Source organism: Myotis myotis, unplaced genomic scaffold (assembly GCF_014108235.1).
Source record: "Myotis myotis isolate mMyoMyo1 unplaced genomic scaffold, mMyoMyo1.p scaffold_m19_p_19, whole genome shotgun sequence".
Taxonomy (NCBI): Eukaryota; Metazoa; Chordata; class Mammalia; order Chiroptera; family Vespertilionidae; genus Myotis; species Myotis myotis.
In genome coordinates this window covers 22,721,475-22,740,524 of record NW_023416323.1, presented here as the reverse complement: position 1 = coordinate 22,740,524, position 19,050 = coordinate 22,721,475, and the positions used below count along the sequence as shown (strand labels likewise).

General features: G+C 43.0%; 1 protein-coding gene and 1 long non-coding RNA gene across 2 annotated transcripts in view; both read left to right on the top strand.

Moving 5' to 3' along the window:
* Nucleotides 1–19,050, top strand: part of WWOX (WW domain containing oxidoreductase) — a 930,714-nt gene that overhangs the window by 355,531 nt on the left and 556,133 nt on the right. The window lies entirely within an intron of this gene.
* Nucleotides 16,554–19,050, top strand: part of LOC118674135 — a 77,324-nt gene continuing 74,827 nt past the window's right edge. The window contains exon 1 of the long non-coding RNA XR_004973579.1: nucleotides 16,554–17,557. This is a non-coding gene — a long non-coding RNA (uncharacterized LOC118674135). The remainder of the gene's footprint in view (nucleotides 17,558–19,050) is intronic.

Here is a 19,050-nt window from a genome sequence, read left to right as displayed (position 1 = left end):
TTGTGCTGAAGAGAGCCAAAATCTTGAAAGACTCAACTTAGAGTGAATTTTTTTAGTTGTAACGATGGATGGTAATTAAGTGTACACACATTAAGAGCAGCAGTTTGACCAGCATATCACAGTATTAATTGATTCTAATATCTGGGTGACTTTTCATTGCAGTATTTGAGGATGAGGAAGCAGGTGGGTACTCCAGCAGTTGTGCACATGTATGTTTCACACAAGTATTAGAAAGGAGCTAGCTTACCTTTGCTAGTGTTTTTGTAGAACAAAAAGTGCTAACGAGTGTCATCCTGATGCCAAACACAAGTGAGCAGTTGCTGTCTGAATTGTCCTTGGGAGAAGGACACAGAGCTGAGGCAGGCTGGTTTGTCGGGGCACCAGGAGGGCCCTGGTTGCTTGGTAATGTTTGTTTAGAAGGATGGGATGTGTGGGAAAGCATCATGAATACATGCATTGGCTGCCCCTGTAGCAGAGTGAACACTCCTCCCCCAACCCCAATCATAAATGGAACCCCTGTGGTGTGGACTGCCTTTTTACCCAAGCCCAGAATGTCTAAGCTGAAGGGATCCTCCTGTAATCTGATAGGGGAGCTGTGAATTTGAATTTTGCCATGGAGTTAACAAGCAACAGGACCAAATGAGTTCAAAATAAATAGTGGTGTTGGGGAGCAGAACTGGATGAAGGCCTGGACTTGCAGGTGAAATGAAGGAGAGTGCCCGCCATCCCTTCCAGGAACACACTTCCTTAGTCCTGGGAGAGAACCCAGTCAATTCTGTTAAACTTCACAGCGGTAAAACGACATCCTCAATTTAAAAATTTTGACAGCTTACTTTTATGACTTAATTCTTGATCTCACCGAAGCTTGGCGAGTCCTCAAGAGATATTTTGTGCATCTTCTTTGTTTTTAGATATTACTTCATAAATGGGGTGCATGGATGGTGAAGGGGTTATTTCAGGGAGTATCAGGATTGGGAAATGTAGGAGAGGCAGAGATAGTTCAAAAGTGTGGCCCAAGTTCCTATTACAATGCTACTATCTAACAGCTGCATAAAATCAGGCAAATCAATTTAGGCCTCCTCCTTTGAAAAATGGGAAGAATTTTACTTATGTTAAGGGATTTTATGCAGGCTCATGAATTAAGGGTGCTCATATAAGTAATAAGTATTAACCAAAGGAATAGGAATCATCATATCGGTTTCCAAATTAATTGATATTGTCAAGATGCCAGCCTTTACAAGTGTGCTTTTATTTCGCTACTATTGAAAGAATAGTTCTTAAAGTATTCGGTGGTATTTAGTCAATGCTTAAAAAAAAAAAAGTGTGTTTTAAACCCCCAAGAAACTGCAGTTCACTCTAGACCTATAAAAATGTGTGTGTGATTTAGCTTGTAGGGTATGGGGGGCACTTGTCTGAATTTTATAGTTTGGGCACTGGAGATGGGGAAAGAGAGCATTTGAGACTCATGACAAGTTTTGCAAATTTTCAAGAAGCTAAGGTTGAGAGAGAGTGATTTTACAGTGAGTCACCTTGTCGTGAGTGGTGGGCCTGCTGCAAACCCACAACTGTCTATACCTAAAGCACATGTTCTTTCCACATATATGATTGTGGAGGAAAAGGCAAGAGACAAAAGGCATTTTTTGAAATTCAGAAGCTGATTTGAGACTCATTCATTTTTGTCCTACTCTCTTTATTAAGGCAGGAAATAGATTCAGGAAATCTGAAAGTTGTTGAAAAAATATGGGGGAAAAATATTAAATCAAGACACCATTCTGATTAATTGAAAGTTTGCTCTGTGTTAAAAAGGAACAACAACCTTATTCTTTGAGTGTTCCTTAGACCTCGATTTTCCTCACAAGTCACTTCCATTCACACTTCTGGAAGTTCTCCTCTGTGCGGAATGGTAATAACTCACCCAGCTCCTGGGCTCTGCCTGCGGTCTCTCCTCGTGCTCCAGTGTCACTCCTCTCTGCCTTCTTCAGAAGCTATTATGTGACCTCCAGATCTCTCTTTGACTCCCTGTATTACCATTAGAAGACATCTACACTGGGAAATCGCCCAGTTCCTGTTTTTGATTAATATTTTATCAGCCTCGAGAGGAAATGGTATTCTATAGCAACACTAATAAGTTATTGAGCAGACGAGAGATGCTTCTGCTAGCTTTGGTTAAAAGTACAGGCAAGGTTACCAGTGGAGAGCTCAGGATAATAAAATCAGGTATCTGAATCGAATATCTGGTAGGGTTAAAATCTAACACTGGTGTGAGCAGAAATCAAGCACTATAAATCCTTCTTTGATCAGTGGCTTACCAGTATGTATTCATTGAAGGTAGTAATCATAGTACTATCAATTACTGGCTTCATTTAAAGCCACATATATAAACAAAAGGACCTAAAATGTTAATTTTTATAGTGTTTAATATATACCAGTATGTATAAGTTCAAGGTTTTTTAAGTGGACAGCTATTTGCCGGGTATACTGCAATACCCAGCAAATGATGAGAATTTGACTCACCTTAGTGTATCCAAATGGTTGTAAGAGAGAGGAAGTGGTGTAGCCATCAGTAATAATACCATCCGGTAATTACGGAATCATAAATGTTTGGGGAGCTGAAGGTCACAGTCATAGTAGCAACTCAGGTCTGTCCTTATGCATTTTAAATGCTTGTCTTTTGTATCCAGATGATGGTATTTTAATTCCCACTGGATAGCCTGATGGGAAAAAAATAGTTATTCTTCCATATTTGTTTTTCTTTATCATGGGTGAAAAGGCTTTTTGTTTTTCTTGAATCTGTGGGGACTGGCCTTCAAGAAATGGAAATGATTTCAGCACATACAGTCAGGATTCCTTGGAGAAAGATGCTACATTTTCCCTCCTGCATGGTGTCCAGCATGGGCATCTGATTGACGAGACCCTGACCCTTGGGGCCTCTGGAAATAGCTGGGTGCACACACACTCCCTGCAGGAAGCCAGGCTCTAGTGGGAGGCACAGAATACAGCCAGGAGCGGCGGCAGTTTTAGGGTAAGAAATTGCAGGTAGGAACACGGCACATTTTAAGAAACATCAGTGGGTTTTTTTTTTCTTTCCCTGGGTATTTTATTAACATTTGCTTCTGTTCTCAAGCACAATTCACTTAGGTTTGTGTTTCTTGTGTATCACACGGGAACTTTCATTAAATTGTGGCAATTCCAATTTGTGCGGTTATCAAGTCAACATCAAATAACTGGACCGCATGTTAGCCTGCAAACCTCACTTTGTAAACCCCTAATGCATTCGGCTGATTCCCTGCTTCATGCTCTCTTCTCTTCATAAAGTTACCGTTTTTTATTGCGAAGGAACTGTTATTGTTGGTTTTTAAGGGAAATTGTCATGATGCACCTGACATGGGAACCAGACACAGCCTAAAGCCACTAAGGATAATGTCATCATGGCTGATGCTGTTTTGTTACTTAAAATTATTTTCCATCAGATACTTACTTCTCTCTCTCCCACCATTAAAATCCAACTTAATTATTAAAATTTAATGGATTACTGATTTCACATTTGCCTTTTAGCTAATGAGTTATTAGCAATTTAATAAATAACATTTAATATGTAGTAATGGAGGTTAAAATGCATTAATGATTTAATTCTTTTGACAATACACATGTTTTCTTATAAGGCCAAAGAGAAAATAATTGCCTGAGAGAAATGGTTCCTGTGGTTCTTTCTTTTCAATTGGGATTGAAGAAAATGCCAACAATATTTCCTCTCTTTATAAATAGTCTTTTTTTTATAAAGAAGGGGTAAGGGCAGTGGTGAGCTGGGGCGAGCATTTAACTGCCTGGGAACTATCACAAGCTACAAATGCTATTTCTTCCAACTTTTTCTCTCTCCTGTTCCTGAATTTGTCCACAGTTGTGTGGATTGTGACACAGGGTATCCTGACTCAGGACTCCCCAGAAGTTTTAGACATATGAGCACTGCTTTAAGAAAAGGGTCTGGGGGGTGGGGGGGAAGTATAATTCTTTTCCTTTTAAATGGAGATATAAAAATCCTATAGGCATGATTTACCATTTGATTGGAACATTCTATTTTATGGTCATAGAGCACGTGTATCATCAGATCTGCCTCTGACGTCCAGGAAGCAGTTGTGGCTTTTGTAATTTTGATGAAAGAGCTTACAGAACAGTGATTTGGTGTGTGCTTGCACAGCTCTGGTCATTAACTTATTCTCCGAGGGCCACTGATAGAGGCGTGGAGATCCCAGCACCTGAGCAAGGGCTCCAGGCCATCAGCAGTGGAAGGAGGCATGAAGGAAGAGAAGCAGAATCAGGAATTCCTGGTAGGACCTGTGGATGGCTGCTGCTCATTTCTTCAGCCCCCTCATTTATCTGATGGCCTCGAAGGAGCTAGTGGTTCTGATCTTTACACCGGGAAGCCTGTTGGCCCTAAGCCATCTCTCTTCTGACTGACATGAACAAGGATTCTAATGCAAGTGATTCCCCAAAGGTACACATTGAAGTAAGAGAAGTCCCAGCAAGACTAAAGAATATACCAGACCCGGGGCAAAATGAGAATGTGGGCTTCAGTCCGGGGCAGGGAAGTTGGCCTCCCCTTTCCTTGGGCCTGTCAATGTAGGGTGGACAAGGATTCCTCTGCTCTGGGACATTCTTGGAACCTGGATCAGGGTGAGCAAGAACCCCTTTTCTGTCACCATGCCAACACACTAGGTCCTGCCAGCCTAGGACTGGGCAAGGCTGCAACCTTTTATGACGTCTTGCCTACTCACATCCATGCCCGGCCCCCACTGGGAGTAGAGGGCAGAAGGGTGGGTATTCCATGATGAGGAAACCTGGGTTGAGGGTGACAGTGGCCTCAAGGTGGAGGCCTGGAGGGAAGGACTGTCCTGGCCCAGGGTGCCAGTGGGCAGAGAGTAGGTGGCCAAGAATCCATCCTTGGCAGGCAGGGTTGGGGGACAGGACAGACATGCAGGTGAGCTAAGACTCCAAGCCCAGTACATGATCTATTGTCCCATTGGACTTTACTTACAAAATACAGGTTCAGACCTGTAATTATCAAAGAATAACAATATGCAACTGCGGAGTATTGAGCTGCAAGCATGGGGCCCTGTGCTCCTGCAGCAGTCTCACTCCATGAACCTGCCCTGGATCCAGGGAAGCTCATCCCCTGGAGGGCTAATCGGGAACAGTCTCAGCAAACCGTTTCCAAGAGGCTCGATCACAAGTGCCCGATCACAAGCTTGTGAATCTAATGGTAAAACTTCTGATATAGAATATCATATGTGGCCTCTTATTTCATGTGAGTTTGAAGCAAATTAAAACCTTTGGTGAGGCTTCTATGTGACATGGGTGTAAACAGCTGTCAAAACACATGGAGAGCACACACTTTGTTACCTGGAAGTTAACCTTCAACGAGTTAATTTTTAAAACAACAACAACTCTATAGGGATAAGGAAGGCAGGACCTGAGGACAGCATTGACCAAACTCATTCCCCTAAGTTGGTGGGAGAAGCATCTTTTCCATTTGCTTCGATTCCTTAGATGGATCAGTTTTAACCATCTTTATGTGTATTGCAGTCCCACTGTGCACCTGACAGCATGTTAGGTCTTTTTTTAATAAAAATCTGTTATTACATTTAATCATTTTAATTTCATGTAGAGGGGATTCTTTAGTCCAATGGTTCTTAATTGGGGACAGTGTTGCCAGTCAGGGGACATTTGGCAGTGTCTAGAGACATTTGTGGTGGTCACATTTGGGGGTGGGGACGGGGCAGGAAGATGTGACTGGCAATCTAGTGGCTGAAGGACAGGGATGCTCTTAAACATCCTACAGTGCACAGGACAGCCCCCCTCAACCTGTCTGTCATAGCCAAGCTTGAGAAACTCTAGTCTGCTCTGTCCCAGCCTGAAGATTCAAGGTGGTTATGTCACTGGACTAGTAATCGGGAGGGGTAGAGAATTTAACACAGCTAAATGGTATTTCAACTTCTTTGACTGTGGGTAATTAGCAAAGAATTAACAGCAGAAGATTGCTCTCACCCATGCCCATCTAGAAAGCACTCTTGTTCAAGGTGCTAATTAGCGTGTTTTGTTGCCAGTGAAAACAAGAGTCAGATTTCATGATTGATTCATGATCATTTTAAAATTAATGCTGCTATTATCATACAAAGCAGTGGTAAGTGGAGGTGAGAGAATTTTTGCTTGGGGATACTAAGTCAACATCACAGTAAACACACAGCTAACCCATTTATCTCCGGCTTAGTGCTCTGTTGTTTCTTCCAAGCACTTCTTAGGTGCCTCTGGGCTTTTTAACATTCTTTGGTGGTTGTAATCTATTAATTGATTTTTAAATTTGGCTTGTAAAAATGAACTTTAGTTAGAGGTTTGAGGAGAATGAAAAGGCCTATTGGTTTTCCAGGGGCTGGTTCTTCCTGTTTTGTGTTAAGGAGCCAAGGAAGTCACACAACCTGAGGACTCAGAGACGTTCCACTTCCAGCTCCCTCACATTGCAGATGAAGAATCAATTGTTCAGAAAAGGTCTTCCCATCATACACATTTTAATAAGCGTCAGTGATATTAAGTGACCCCTCATTGAATGCACCCTAACAGAGCCTCAGGGGTCATCTCTCCTATTGAATTACATAGTGGGGGTGCCTAGATACACCTGGTTTTGTTAGTTTTCTATTTCCTTACTTGTTTTATATTTTTGTCCCATGACAATCTGCTGAAGCCATCTCAAACTTTTTTTAAATGTATATTGTAAAAAACCTAGGTTTATAAAGGGTACCAATTATACTTAAATATGGTTCCATCTCTGACTCCAAGGCATGTATTTAAACAAAACCAGCATGAGATGCTAATCATAGTTTTATAAATCTAACTCTTTGAAAGTTTGTGAATGTTTCTACGTTCATATCTGAAATTCCTCACCCTGTGGAATTCAGTCTGATGAGATCTGCATCTGACTGCGGATAGAGATGGTGATAATAATTGTTAATATTTACAGATTGTGCTAAATATTCTGCAGCACATAATGTCATTTAATATTCACATCTTTATAGGGTAGGTTATGCTCATTTGATGGGTGAGAAAACTTAGGCTCAGAGAAATGACAATTACAATCCAAATTTGGAACTGGAATTTCAAACATGTGCACGGTCTTAATCACTTCCCATTGAATTGTCTTTATTTCATTAATGCTGATCACAATTTTAATTTGGTAAGGTTCTTGTGGAGTTGTTTATATCTTATGAGTCTTGGCATGTTTGGTGGAAAAACTTCCTAGGTCTCAGGATGCTGATGGCCAGAAATTAGGCAAACTAAGTCCAAGAGTCAGCTTGGGTTCCCGGTCTACATGTAAACTCCCACATTCAGCAGTCCTGGAGTTTGCCTTAAGTGACAGAATTTCAATTCTCCACTACTAACAGATTCATGGGTGTTCCCCTTTGTTTGTTTGTTTATTTGTTTTTCTTGTTATTCTTAATCCTCACCTGGGGATATTTTTCCACTGATTTTTAGAAAGAGTGGAAGGGAGGGAGAGAGACAGAGAAACATCCATGTGAGAGAAACACACTGATTAGTTGCCTCCCACATAGGCCCTGACCAGGGCCAGGGATCAAGCCTGCACCCTTCAGTTGGAGGTCTAATCTCTATCCACTGAGCCAAACTCAGTAAGGGAGCAAGGCCATTTCCAGTTCTCCTAGAGCAGTGGTTCTCAACCATGGCTGCACATTAGAATCACCTGGGAATCTTTTTAAAATCCTGATTTTTGGACCTCATCCTCCGGAAATTCTCTTTCTTTGTTATAACCACCGTCCTAGAGGTTAGGGTGATTCCTTTGATTAAATTGTGCAGCCTGTTTGGTTAAAACACTTGTGCACTGAGAATGTGTTTATTAACATTGCTATCTAATCTAATACATTATAATCTCACACCAAAAATGTTCTTTTGTATTTTTATACCAATTCTTTTCATTTTTTCCCAAATGTGTGAAGTTGGATAATTAGAAAGTGTTTGAACTTGCTAAGTATAGTAACTTTTTCGGTCTTTTTTGCAGTATGTATCTGCACAATCTGTCTCCTGGCAAAATCAAGTAATGGATTTCAGTTTAGATTTCCATTTACAGGTGTCTCATTGGACAGAATTGCCCAGGGAATACACTTGAGTGTTAATTAGCTGATTTCAAAAGGATATCATCTAGGTCTTCAGGACCCTGATTTTACTGTTATGCATTTTTATGTTTTCAAAACACATTGTCCTTTTCTCAATAGAATAAAGCAGGGCCAAAGTAACGTATTGAGATACCAGCCAGTCAGTCACTCTGTTAACAATCAAATGAACATTTTGCAGAAGTTACTATATATATATATAAATCTAGAGGCCTGGTGCACAAAAATTTGTTCACTCGGGGGTGGGGGTGGGGGTTCCTCAGCCCGGCCCGTGCCTTCTTGCAGTCTAGGACCCCTCGGGGGATGACCACCTGCAGGCTTAGGCCCGTTCCCTGGGGGATTGGGCCTAACCTGGCAATCAGACATCCCTCTGGCAGCCCGGGAGCCCTTGGGGGATGTCCACTTGCCAGTGGGGAGCAGGCCTAAACTACAGTCAGACATCCTTAGCGCTGCTAAGGAGGCGGGAGAGGCTCCCACCACCACCGCTGTATTAGCAGCTGTCAGCCTGGCTTGTGGCTGAGCAGAGCTCCCCCTGTGGAAGCACACTGACCACCAGAGGGCAGCTCCTGCATTGAGCGTCTGCCCCCTGGTGGTCAGTGTGTGTCATAGTGACCAGTCATTCTCAGTCGTTCTGCTGTTAGGGACAGTTTATTACCCTTTTATTATATAGGATAGAGGCCTGGTGCACGGGTGGGGGCCAGCTGGTTTGCCCTGAAGGGTGTCCCGGATCAGGGTGAGGGGCTGATGGCTGTTTGCAGCTGGTTACACCCCCTTCAGGGTGGGGGTCCCCACTGGGGTGCCTGTCCAGCCTGGGTGAAGGGCTGATGGCTGTTTGCAGGCTGGTCAAGCCCCCCGCCCCCAGTGGAGACCTTCACCCCATGGAGGTTTGGCCAGCCTGGGTGAGGGGCTGAGGGCCGTTTTCAGGCTGGCCAAGCCCCCCCGGCGATGGAAACTCCCAGCCTCTCCTTTTATTCTTTTTCTTTTTTATTCTGGGATTTATTTACCTTCTGTAATTGAAACTTTGTAGCCTTGAGAGGTGCTCAGAGCCAGCTGGGGGGAGGGCGGGGGGGCAGGAGGAAAGCTTAGCTTCCTCCATCGCCAGGGACAACCAAGTGCCCTGCTTGCTCCAGCTCCGTGGCCACGGCTGGCTGAAAGCAGGTATCTGGGGTTTATTTACCTTCTATAATTGAAAATTTGTTGCTTTGAGTGGAGCTCAGAGCCGGGGCCGAGACGGGCGGGAAGCTTGCCTTCTTCCATCATTGGGGCAACCAAGCCTCCTGCTTGCTCCAACTCCGTGGCTGCCGGCCGCCATCTTGGTTGGGTTAATTTGCATATAGTCGCTCTGATTGGCTGGTGGGCGTTGCTTAAGGCATAGCGAAGGTACAGTCAATTTGCATGTTTGTCTTTCATTAGTGTAGATGCCTAAGCGACCGTTCCACCATTTGACCCATTGCTATGACGCGCACTGGCATGTAAATGGAACAGGCTAATGAATCTCAAAAGGGAGCGGGGAGATGGGAGGGAGGGAAGAGATTAACCAAAGATTTTATATGCATACTAGAGGCCTGGTGCACGAATTTGTGCACTGGTGGGTTTCCTCGGCCTGGCCTGCAGGGATTGGGCCGAAACCGGCTCTTTGATATCTCCCGAGGGATCCTGGATTGCAAGAGGGCGCAGTCCAGGCTGAGGGACCCCACTGGTGCACAAATGCGTCCACCGGGCCTCTAGTCTATATATATATAAAAGGCTAAGTGTCCATCTGTCCAACCACTAGCTATGACAGGCACTGACCACCAGGGGGCAGACGCTCAATGCAGGAGCTGCCATGATGCGCACTGGCCATTTAAAAATAAACAGCACCATGGACCTGGTGCTGACAAACCAACACTGATTTACCCCAAGTGTGACACAGGCCCCGCCACCACCCTGGAGTGACACCCCACCAAATCACAGCCAACACTGCCAAGACTCTGTGGCACAAAATGCAGCCCACAGCCCAGCCCAGCCTGGAAACAGTCGCTGTGGGCACCAGGTAATGACGTCACATAGCAACGCCCATCTCCCTCTCTAGTGACTAGCCTCCTTGGAGTTTCTTCAGCCCAGGAACACAACTTGCTTTATATCCAAGTACAAACGTTTTACAGTTTAACCAAATGTTTGTGAAGTGTTTTCATGTGCCTCAGCTCATTTGATCCTCACAGAAGTCCTGGAGTAGGTAGATAGGAGACTCAGTAGAATCCTGTTTTCTTTTCATTAGCCAGAAAACAGAGATTTAGAAAGTTTAGAAACTTGACCCGACTGAAAAGAAGTAAGAAATGGTGTACCTCGAAAATGACCTCAGGTTTTCTCACTGCGCAGAATATAGTCAAACACTGCTGCAGTTAAATATTTTACCCTTTGTTCTCCCAATAATAATCTGCTTCATGTTGATATTTACTGCTGTGTTGCTGACAATTACCTGAAAGAGAATTTGGGGTGCTTCACTGGGCTGGGAAAAGTTTATCTAAATCAGAAAGCAGGTCTAATTAAGCAAGAGTATTCTATATCTATAAAAGGCTAAGTTGACTCATGCATACGCGATACATTTAAAACTCTTGCTGGCGCCAATCGCATGTGTGTGTTTTGATCTGTCACTGTTGATCATGAATTTGGTTGACACTTCTATTATAAAGAAAGGGCAAGTAGCGATATTAAAATATTTCTTCTAACTAATTTTCTTTTAATGTGCACAAATCCGTGCACCAGGACATTAATAGATAATAATGGGCAAGACCTGTTAGTGATCAGTCAAGGGATGCTGAAATATTTTTTTTTAAATACATTTTATTGATTTTTTACAGAGAGGAAGGGAGAGGGATAGAGAGCCAGAAACATCGATGAGAGAGAAACATCGATCAGCTGCCTCCTGCACGCCCCCTACTGGGGATGTGCCCGCAACCAAGGTACATGCCCTTGACAGGGGTTGAACCTGGGACCTTTCAGTAAGCAGGCCGACGCTCTATCCACTGAGCCAAACTGGTTCTGGCAAGGGATGCTGAAATATTTTTGTGCATTGCCCGTGGAAAGAGGAAATGGCTTCTTAAGGTTATTTTGTTGAGAAGAAAACACTATGAAGTGTCAGGTGCCCACAACAATACTACAGGGCTTGGCGAACGTAGGTTTACAGTTGAGAATACGTGAAACATAAAGTTAGTAAAGCTGTTGTAATAATTGTAACCTGCATGTCCTTTTGCCATACGAACAACTGTAAACATACTGTGGCACATGCCTATATAAATTATGGGCATACACACTAAACACTTTAAAAAAATAAATGCTTTCACATGCGATCAAATAAATACATGCTAATCAAAAGAATACTTAAACGTGCAGGGAATATCATTGTCGCACCCTTCCAGGAAAATGACCTTGAACTCTGGCTTGTTAGAAATACACTCTGGATTTTTGAGTCAGAGTCTATGGACTTGGGAATCAGCTGTCTACTTTTCCAAATCCCACCAGGTGACTCTGTGGCCATGCTGAGTTTAGGAGGATCTGCTGTCTGACAAAACTTTGGGAAATCTTCGCCTCATCCAGGGACACCTCCATGAAATGATGGGTGTGCACTCAATACAAGAGCATATCCTGGCATAGCCTCTTTAATTTTCTTAAGAGGCTATATTAATTGTCCCTCCATTCATCTGGTTGCCCGAATTTGGCAACAGTGAGATCTGCACTGGCAGTTCTTGCCAGGAGCTGTAAACTTTGGGTCTCTGTTCTCCAACACTGATCAGATGTTAGCTTTACTCGTGGAGAATCCATGCATTTCTTTTTATATTCTAAACATTAACTTGAGAACAGAGAAGATCATCAAGGAAATAGGATGAGCTACATGGTTTGGACTCAAAACTGATTGTTATTATCTCATCAACTAGAACTGAAAAGTGAAGGAGGGGGAGGGCTGAAGTAAGGGTGCATTACTTGGCAGCATGCTGGTTTTCTGGTCAGTGTGTACTGTCCCTGATCTGTGGGTGAGGGGAAGGTGGGACCAGTGGCCCCGCTTGCCTCACTGGCTGGAGGCTGATTGGTTAGTGACAAGGAGCTGGCACTGCAGGCAGGATTTGTTACTTCTCCCCTTTTCCACAGACAGGGGGCTCTCTCGTCATGCACATTTGGTGTTTGAGATTCCAAATGAATCTGTAGTTGACCATTTATAACAGAGTCTCCAAGGTGAGCTTGAGTGTGTAAAGACTTCTAGCGTGAGAGACAGCAAGTACAGTCGTGGGCTCCTCTAAATGTCGGAACTGTGTTTTTGCTACTCATTGAGAGTTGGTCTTCAGTCCACATTATGTTCAGGTCTAACTCCAGCTCATTCCTCAAGTCTCCATTTAAATGCTGTTCCTCTAGAACAGTGGTTCTCAACCTTCCTAATGTCGCGACCCTTTAATACAGTTCCTCATGTTGTGGTGACCCCCAACCATAAAATTATTTTCGTTGCTACTTCATAACTGTAATTTTGCTACTGTTATGAATCATAATGTAAATATCTGATATGCAGGATGTATTTAGGCGACCCCTGTGAAAGGGTCGTTCGACCCCCAAAGGGGTCGCGACCCACAGGTTGAGAACCACTGCTCTAGAAAGTCTTTTCTTGTCTTAAAGGACTAAGTTGGGTGCATCTCCTGAATGTTCCCTCAGAACTTTCTAGATCTTCATTGCTGTTAGCACACTTGATCATCATGTTTGTCTGCATGTCTGTCTTCTCCGGGAGCCCCATGTGGGCAGACATGCATCCATCTTGTTAACATTGGGCCCTCATTTTAATAAGTCTAGGGCTAGTTATGAAACAGTAGCCCTATAAAGATGTGCCTAAATTAAAAGATGAATGCTAAGCGAGTTCTTAGAAAGATGGATATAAGCCATTGTTATCATTCAAGTCATATGGGGGAATGGCTATTAGAATTGTTGAACCCTGAATTTAAAAGAAACATCTAACTATTGGTTGCTCCTTATCTGCAATGTGGACATCCCAGATGCACTGGCCGTGCAACTCTAGGCAGGGGCCTTCCCTTCTCTGCATCTGTTCATATATTAAAAGAGGGAGACATCCTATCTTCCTCAGAGTATTATAAAGATTAAGTTAACCAATCAGGTAAGATCAGCTTGCATGGTACCTGGTACAGTATAGGTGCTCAGTAAACACTAGCTGTCCTTTATTATTGATCTTGTTTGCCTATTTTAATCTTGCTGGCTCACTGAAACAACCAACTGAAAACCATGAAGAGACTCATGGTGAAAGATGACAATTGTAACTTACTTGAAACTCAGTTTTGATTTAGACATTTACCCCATTTTGTCCAACATTTAGAAAACGGAAAATGATAGTTTTGGCATGATTGGACCCAAGGGTGGAAGAGGACATGGCATGTGGCAAGTAAAGCATCCCAGAATCTTAGAAGGAAACACTGTGAAGTAGAGGTGTGGTGACCCTGTGTGGAGGTCACATGTATCATGTCTCCTGCTTTTTAGTCTAAATAGTTACTCTCTCAAAACTACATGTATTAAAAGAATGCTCTGCAATATTGATTTATACTGTGGCTGAAGAACACCTCCTAACCCCCAAGTTCATGCCAACTAGGAAAAATTCTGTCTCTCTTCCCCTGTCATCTTGTCACTGCCTTGACCCAACACTGCACACGGAGCTCCTCTTTGCACCACAAGGAGAGGCTGCAGATGGACAGGGTCTGCTCAGGGAGATAACACCACCTGCTAATTCTGCCTCCGCCATCAGAGGCTGAGTGATCAGCGATGGGGACCAAGGCTAGATTAGGTCTCCAGTGGCCCCTCTTTCAGAGTCTGGGAGATGGATGATAAGGGTAATCACTCCCCACTTTATCTTCTCTCCATCTCCTTACTGCAGCTCTAACTACTCACTTTTATTGTTCCAGAGCTAATTGTAGGATTCCATTCTCCAAAGTGAAGTCAGGAGAGGAATGTAATGTTGCAAGAGCCTTGTGGCTCTTTCACACACATGCCCTGCCCCCACCCCACCTTGACACAGAGGGGGAGCCCTCAGAAATGAGATTTTGTTTGTGTCTGAGGCTACGGACTTTTGATTCATTTTTGAAAAGAAAGCCTACCTTGGCTGGTATATTCTGACTCTTGAATAGGGCAATTAAAATGATCTCCTTTTCCCTGTAATCACTGAGTGTATAGTCTTCGTCACCGAGCGCCTTCAGACATTCTGGGAGTGCTGCTTCCTTTGACATGGATTGGAGGGGACCCATCTCTATCACTTCCAGGAGGTGTGACCTTGAGAAAGAAATGTAGGCTTTCTACGACTCAGTTTCCTCAGTGGTAAAGTGGGGATGGTAGTTGTGAGTGGGCCAGCAAGTCCTGCATGCCAAGTCTTGTACAAGCGATGTACACTAAGAATTTATTAAATGTTAGTTCTCAATGTTCTTGGTGTCAGCAATGTCAGTGAGAGCCCTGATGAAGTTGTTTGGAAGTTTAGATCTTGCATTTGTGCCTTGTATACAAGGGGCATTTATTAGGTGCTGGCTAGCATTATTATCCTAGTTTAGAACACATGCACCATGACATAAAACGTTGTCATTAGATAACTCCCCCGCCTCCCTCATGACATATACATGTATTTGAAAATGTTATTAGGAATACTTTGGTACCATTCTTCTGCCCTACCTTAAGTAAGTTTTTAGCATAAATGTCATATTCTTCATGGAACTGTTTCTTTTCACTGACAGTTGATTTGAGGGCTTGAGGTTCTCAGCCAAATGAGTTCATTCACTGAATCCATTGAGAATGAGGGAGATCAAGTCCCATGAGAAGGAAGCTGCCCCTCTCCCCACACCCCCACCTCAGGGCCCATATCACAGGCTGGTCTGGGAGGTTGCCACCTTTTGTCATTTGAAGAATTGCCTGCAGTTTTGCCCACTGGACTGTGTGTGCACTCTCTGCTTCAGACCTGCTGGGATTTCTTTTCTCTTTCAGTAACTTCCTGCTGCCAGTATTTATCCCAGTACAGACAACAGTGGCCTCAAAGAGTGCTGTTCATGTCTTTCCCAGTAGGTCTCAGCAGGGAATTCATGCAATCCCAGGCAGGCATGGGGTGTGGCTTCTAATCTTGATGGGAAAGGGAGAGGAGAGAATGATGACAAATGATGAGGAAGAGTGGGTGACTTGCCTCTAGTTTTAGGTGGATTGTTTTTTCTCTTTTAATTTTCTTGTTTTTGTAGCCTGATCCAAATTTTCAGCATAACAACAAAAGCACTCACTATGTGTTCGCTGAAGACAAAGGTTTTAAAATATCAATATCAACTAACCAACCTACCTTCCTTTCCTTTCCTTCCTTCCTTCCTTCCTTCCTTCCTTCCTTCCTTCCTTCCTTCCTTCCTTCCTTCCTTCCTTCCTTCTGCCTTCCTGCCCTTCATTCACCCATCTTTCTATTTCATTCATCTATCCATCTATTCATTCATCATCTCTCTATTTATTCATCTGTCACCCAAATTACTCCTTAATCACAAACACCTCAATGACATAGATGTACCTTTTTCAGGTGGGTAGGTAAAGGGTTAGCAGAATGGAGCTTCTAAGTCATGCAGCTACTAAGTGGTTGAGTTGGTTTTCTCACTATGGATACTGCCTTTCAACTCAACAAATTATAGTTGTTGCTTTCATCTTCTTCACCACCACTGTGTGATTTACGTTTTCTCCTGGTCATGCTGACATAGGCAGGGGAGAGCACACCGTGTCACTCGCAGCTAGAAACAAATCCATCTATTAAAACCCAAATTCAAACTGGCAGGGAGTCTAGTTGTGCTGTTGTGGTAACAACTATTTTGAAGACTGGGATTAGAATTCGGGTCCCCATTGTCAGTTCATTTGGGGCATTGAGGTAGGCAGGGACAGAGCAAGGTTCCCTTTGGAATGGGGAGGAGGCTGGATTAGGGAAGCTGGTTGTGTAGGAGTTTGGAGGGGGGTGGAGGAGGGAAGACTTGTCCACCCATGTGGACCCCACTCCAAAATGGAAAGCCAGTAACCTTTGCCTTGTAGAATTTTTCATAACCCCTCACTAGTCCACGGTGAGTCAGGGCTCCTTTCCCCATTACAACAGCCCTAGCCTATCTCTCAGGCAGTCTGCTGATAATCAGTAAACGAAATGAACTTCTCCCCCAATTCCGAAAACAGAAAGATGAGGGTTGAGTTACAGGGCAAATAATGAACATCATTGGAACATGAAATTTTGAGCTGCAGGTATGGGGGAAATCATTTTATTTGGTAGAACAAATTTAAGCTTGGCAGCTACCTGAAAGAAAATTAGGTTGCTGATTGCAAGTCCAATTCTCTGGCCTTGTGAGGAAGATAGATTGTAATCTTTAATTAATCTATCACTCACACCAAAAAAAAAAAAAAAAAAGGCAGGGGAAGGGGTGGGGGAGATTGCCCATATCACATTTATTTTGGGTGGATGAGGCTGCATTCGGAAGCCCCAGTCTAGGGGTGGCTGCCAGCACTCCATGTGTTTACTTTTGTTTAGTACATCAGTTTCCTGGTGGTCCTAAGCTTCTGTGCAGTGTGCAGGTGGAGGCCTGGCATGTGCCCTTGGCCACAGGCTTCCCTGTTGTAATGAAGATGAAATGACTAGAAGGATGACCTTTCCGTGCCTTTGTCTGGAGCCAGCCCTTCTCTTTCACTGCACACCTTTCCACAGAACATGTTTTGAACTCTTGAACTGCTCATTCCCTTCCCCGCACGTATTGCTCAAGCTGCAGTTTATCATTATATGCCTCCAAAGACTGTGTTTCTTACATTTGACATAGAGATAGAATTTTTCATAACCCTTTACTAGTCATAAATTTGATTGTTAAGGGACCGGGTTAATCTTATTTCTAATACCAGCATCTGATTCTGAAACCCTGATTTAGGAGAGTTTCTCTTTCTGCTGCCTTCCTAAAATGCAGGGTGGAAAAGTATAAAATATGTCACCTGATATTGGAGGATTGTTTATTTCTGTTCATTTTGTTCTGAATAGTACCTAAGAGATGCATTTGAAAACTTATCTTGTTTATATGTTTCTTCTGTTGCAATTTCTTCCATTACCTGAAATAGTCGCTTTGGACAGCAAGCAAAGAAATGCCCTTTCATAGTGAGGGGGTGGATGGGAAAGGGCCTTTGTAAGGAAGTAGTTTGGAGACCACTGGAGCATAGCCAGAAGGAATTATCATTTTGTATTTAAGGAATTTTTATAATTAGTATCTCATATTGGCCTTTCTCATAGCCATTTAATTGCATTTTACTGAAATTGTTTCATTGTTTCTCCTCTAGCTTTCCAGTGCATGGCACATAGTAGGTACTCAATGTGTGCTGAACTGAACTGCAGCTTTTAGGTTAGTAATTAGGTGCATAGACAAAATGACAATAGTTCTATGACACAGGGACTCATTTCTGAAAATTAATTGAAATAACTCACAAAAATAACCAGCACTCTGTCTGTCTGCTTGGTATGTGGTAGCACTCTTGTCACTGAATCTACTGTTGTCATTCTAAAAAGAAAACTTATGGCATTATTTAGAGGGAGAAGTTACATAGAATTTTAAAGAGTGTATTTCTCCTCCAGTAAGCAATTCTGCATTGATAAGAAGTGGGCACAGAATAAGTGCAAAATATTTAGTTAATTCATGTTGACAGAAGTAGGACTTCAGGTCTAAAGGCATTATATTTTAAGGTTCACACAGATGCATTTTTAAAATTTTCCAAACTCTCTAACGTGCATGGACAGATTTGCACATGCACTATCTGTACAGATTGCACTTGCAGTGGCTGTCCAGGAAATGAAACCTCTGCACTTCGCCAAGGCATAGTTTCCTCCACAGAGAGCCAGTTGATCATCACTAATGCTAATGTCGGGGTGAGGTGCAATGGGTAATCTAACACAGGCGATGACCCCCAGAGCATTTGTACTTGATGTTGGAATGTGTTCGTTTTCTTTATCTTGTTATTAATCCACCTCAATTGAGCAATTTACTCTGCATAGATAGGATCAGATCCAATGTAAATTTAGAACATCACACTTACATTTAAGTACAGACATTTCCCCAGCTCATAGTCTTTCTGGCTCTCATTTTCAACACAACACAATACACACAGACACCCCAAGCCACACAGCAATCTCAGAAGTGGGATCCACAGTTCTCTCTGTTTCCACCAGCATAGTTTCTCTGGCTTCTGATCTTCGGTCAGTGTCTGTCTGAGAGAGTGGCGTGTTCATATATTTAGATATGGTTGACAAAGCCAAGAATATCAGCAGAACCTGGGCAGGATTAATGTCCCACAGCAAGGAACAACAACAACAAAAAAGAATCATACACCCAAGAACTTTTTATTATGTCAGTTGTTAAAGGTGATCATTTATTCACTTAAGTACAATCTTGATTCTTTGGTTTCAAACATTACAGAGGTGTCATTTGGACCTTGGTTCTCCCACATATATGTAGTGTGTGACATTGAAACACATTTTCTGATTACAATTCTATTAGTCCTTGCACATGGGCATAATTGGTGTTCATGAAAACCACTGATTTGGGAGTAAAAGAAGGACAGAATTAACTTTGTTTCTGGCATATGAACAAAATGTCATTTGCTAACTGCATTAATGCTGACGTTTACTGTGGCTCTCGGCTATGGACTGTGTCTGTGTCCACATCTGCCTACAGTGGCTGCACTCTGGGCTTTTGATGATTAGTCTTCATCAGAGCAGCAACTTTCTGTGAATTTCTGTGAGCTTTGACTTACTAGTATTTCTTCTAATGGAGATTTTTATGAGACATATGTCCCCCACTATTTCACAGGTGATCTTTGCTGAGTTGGGGGGACACAGTGA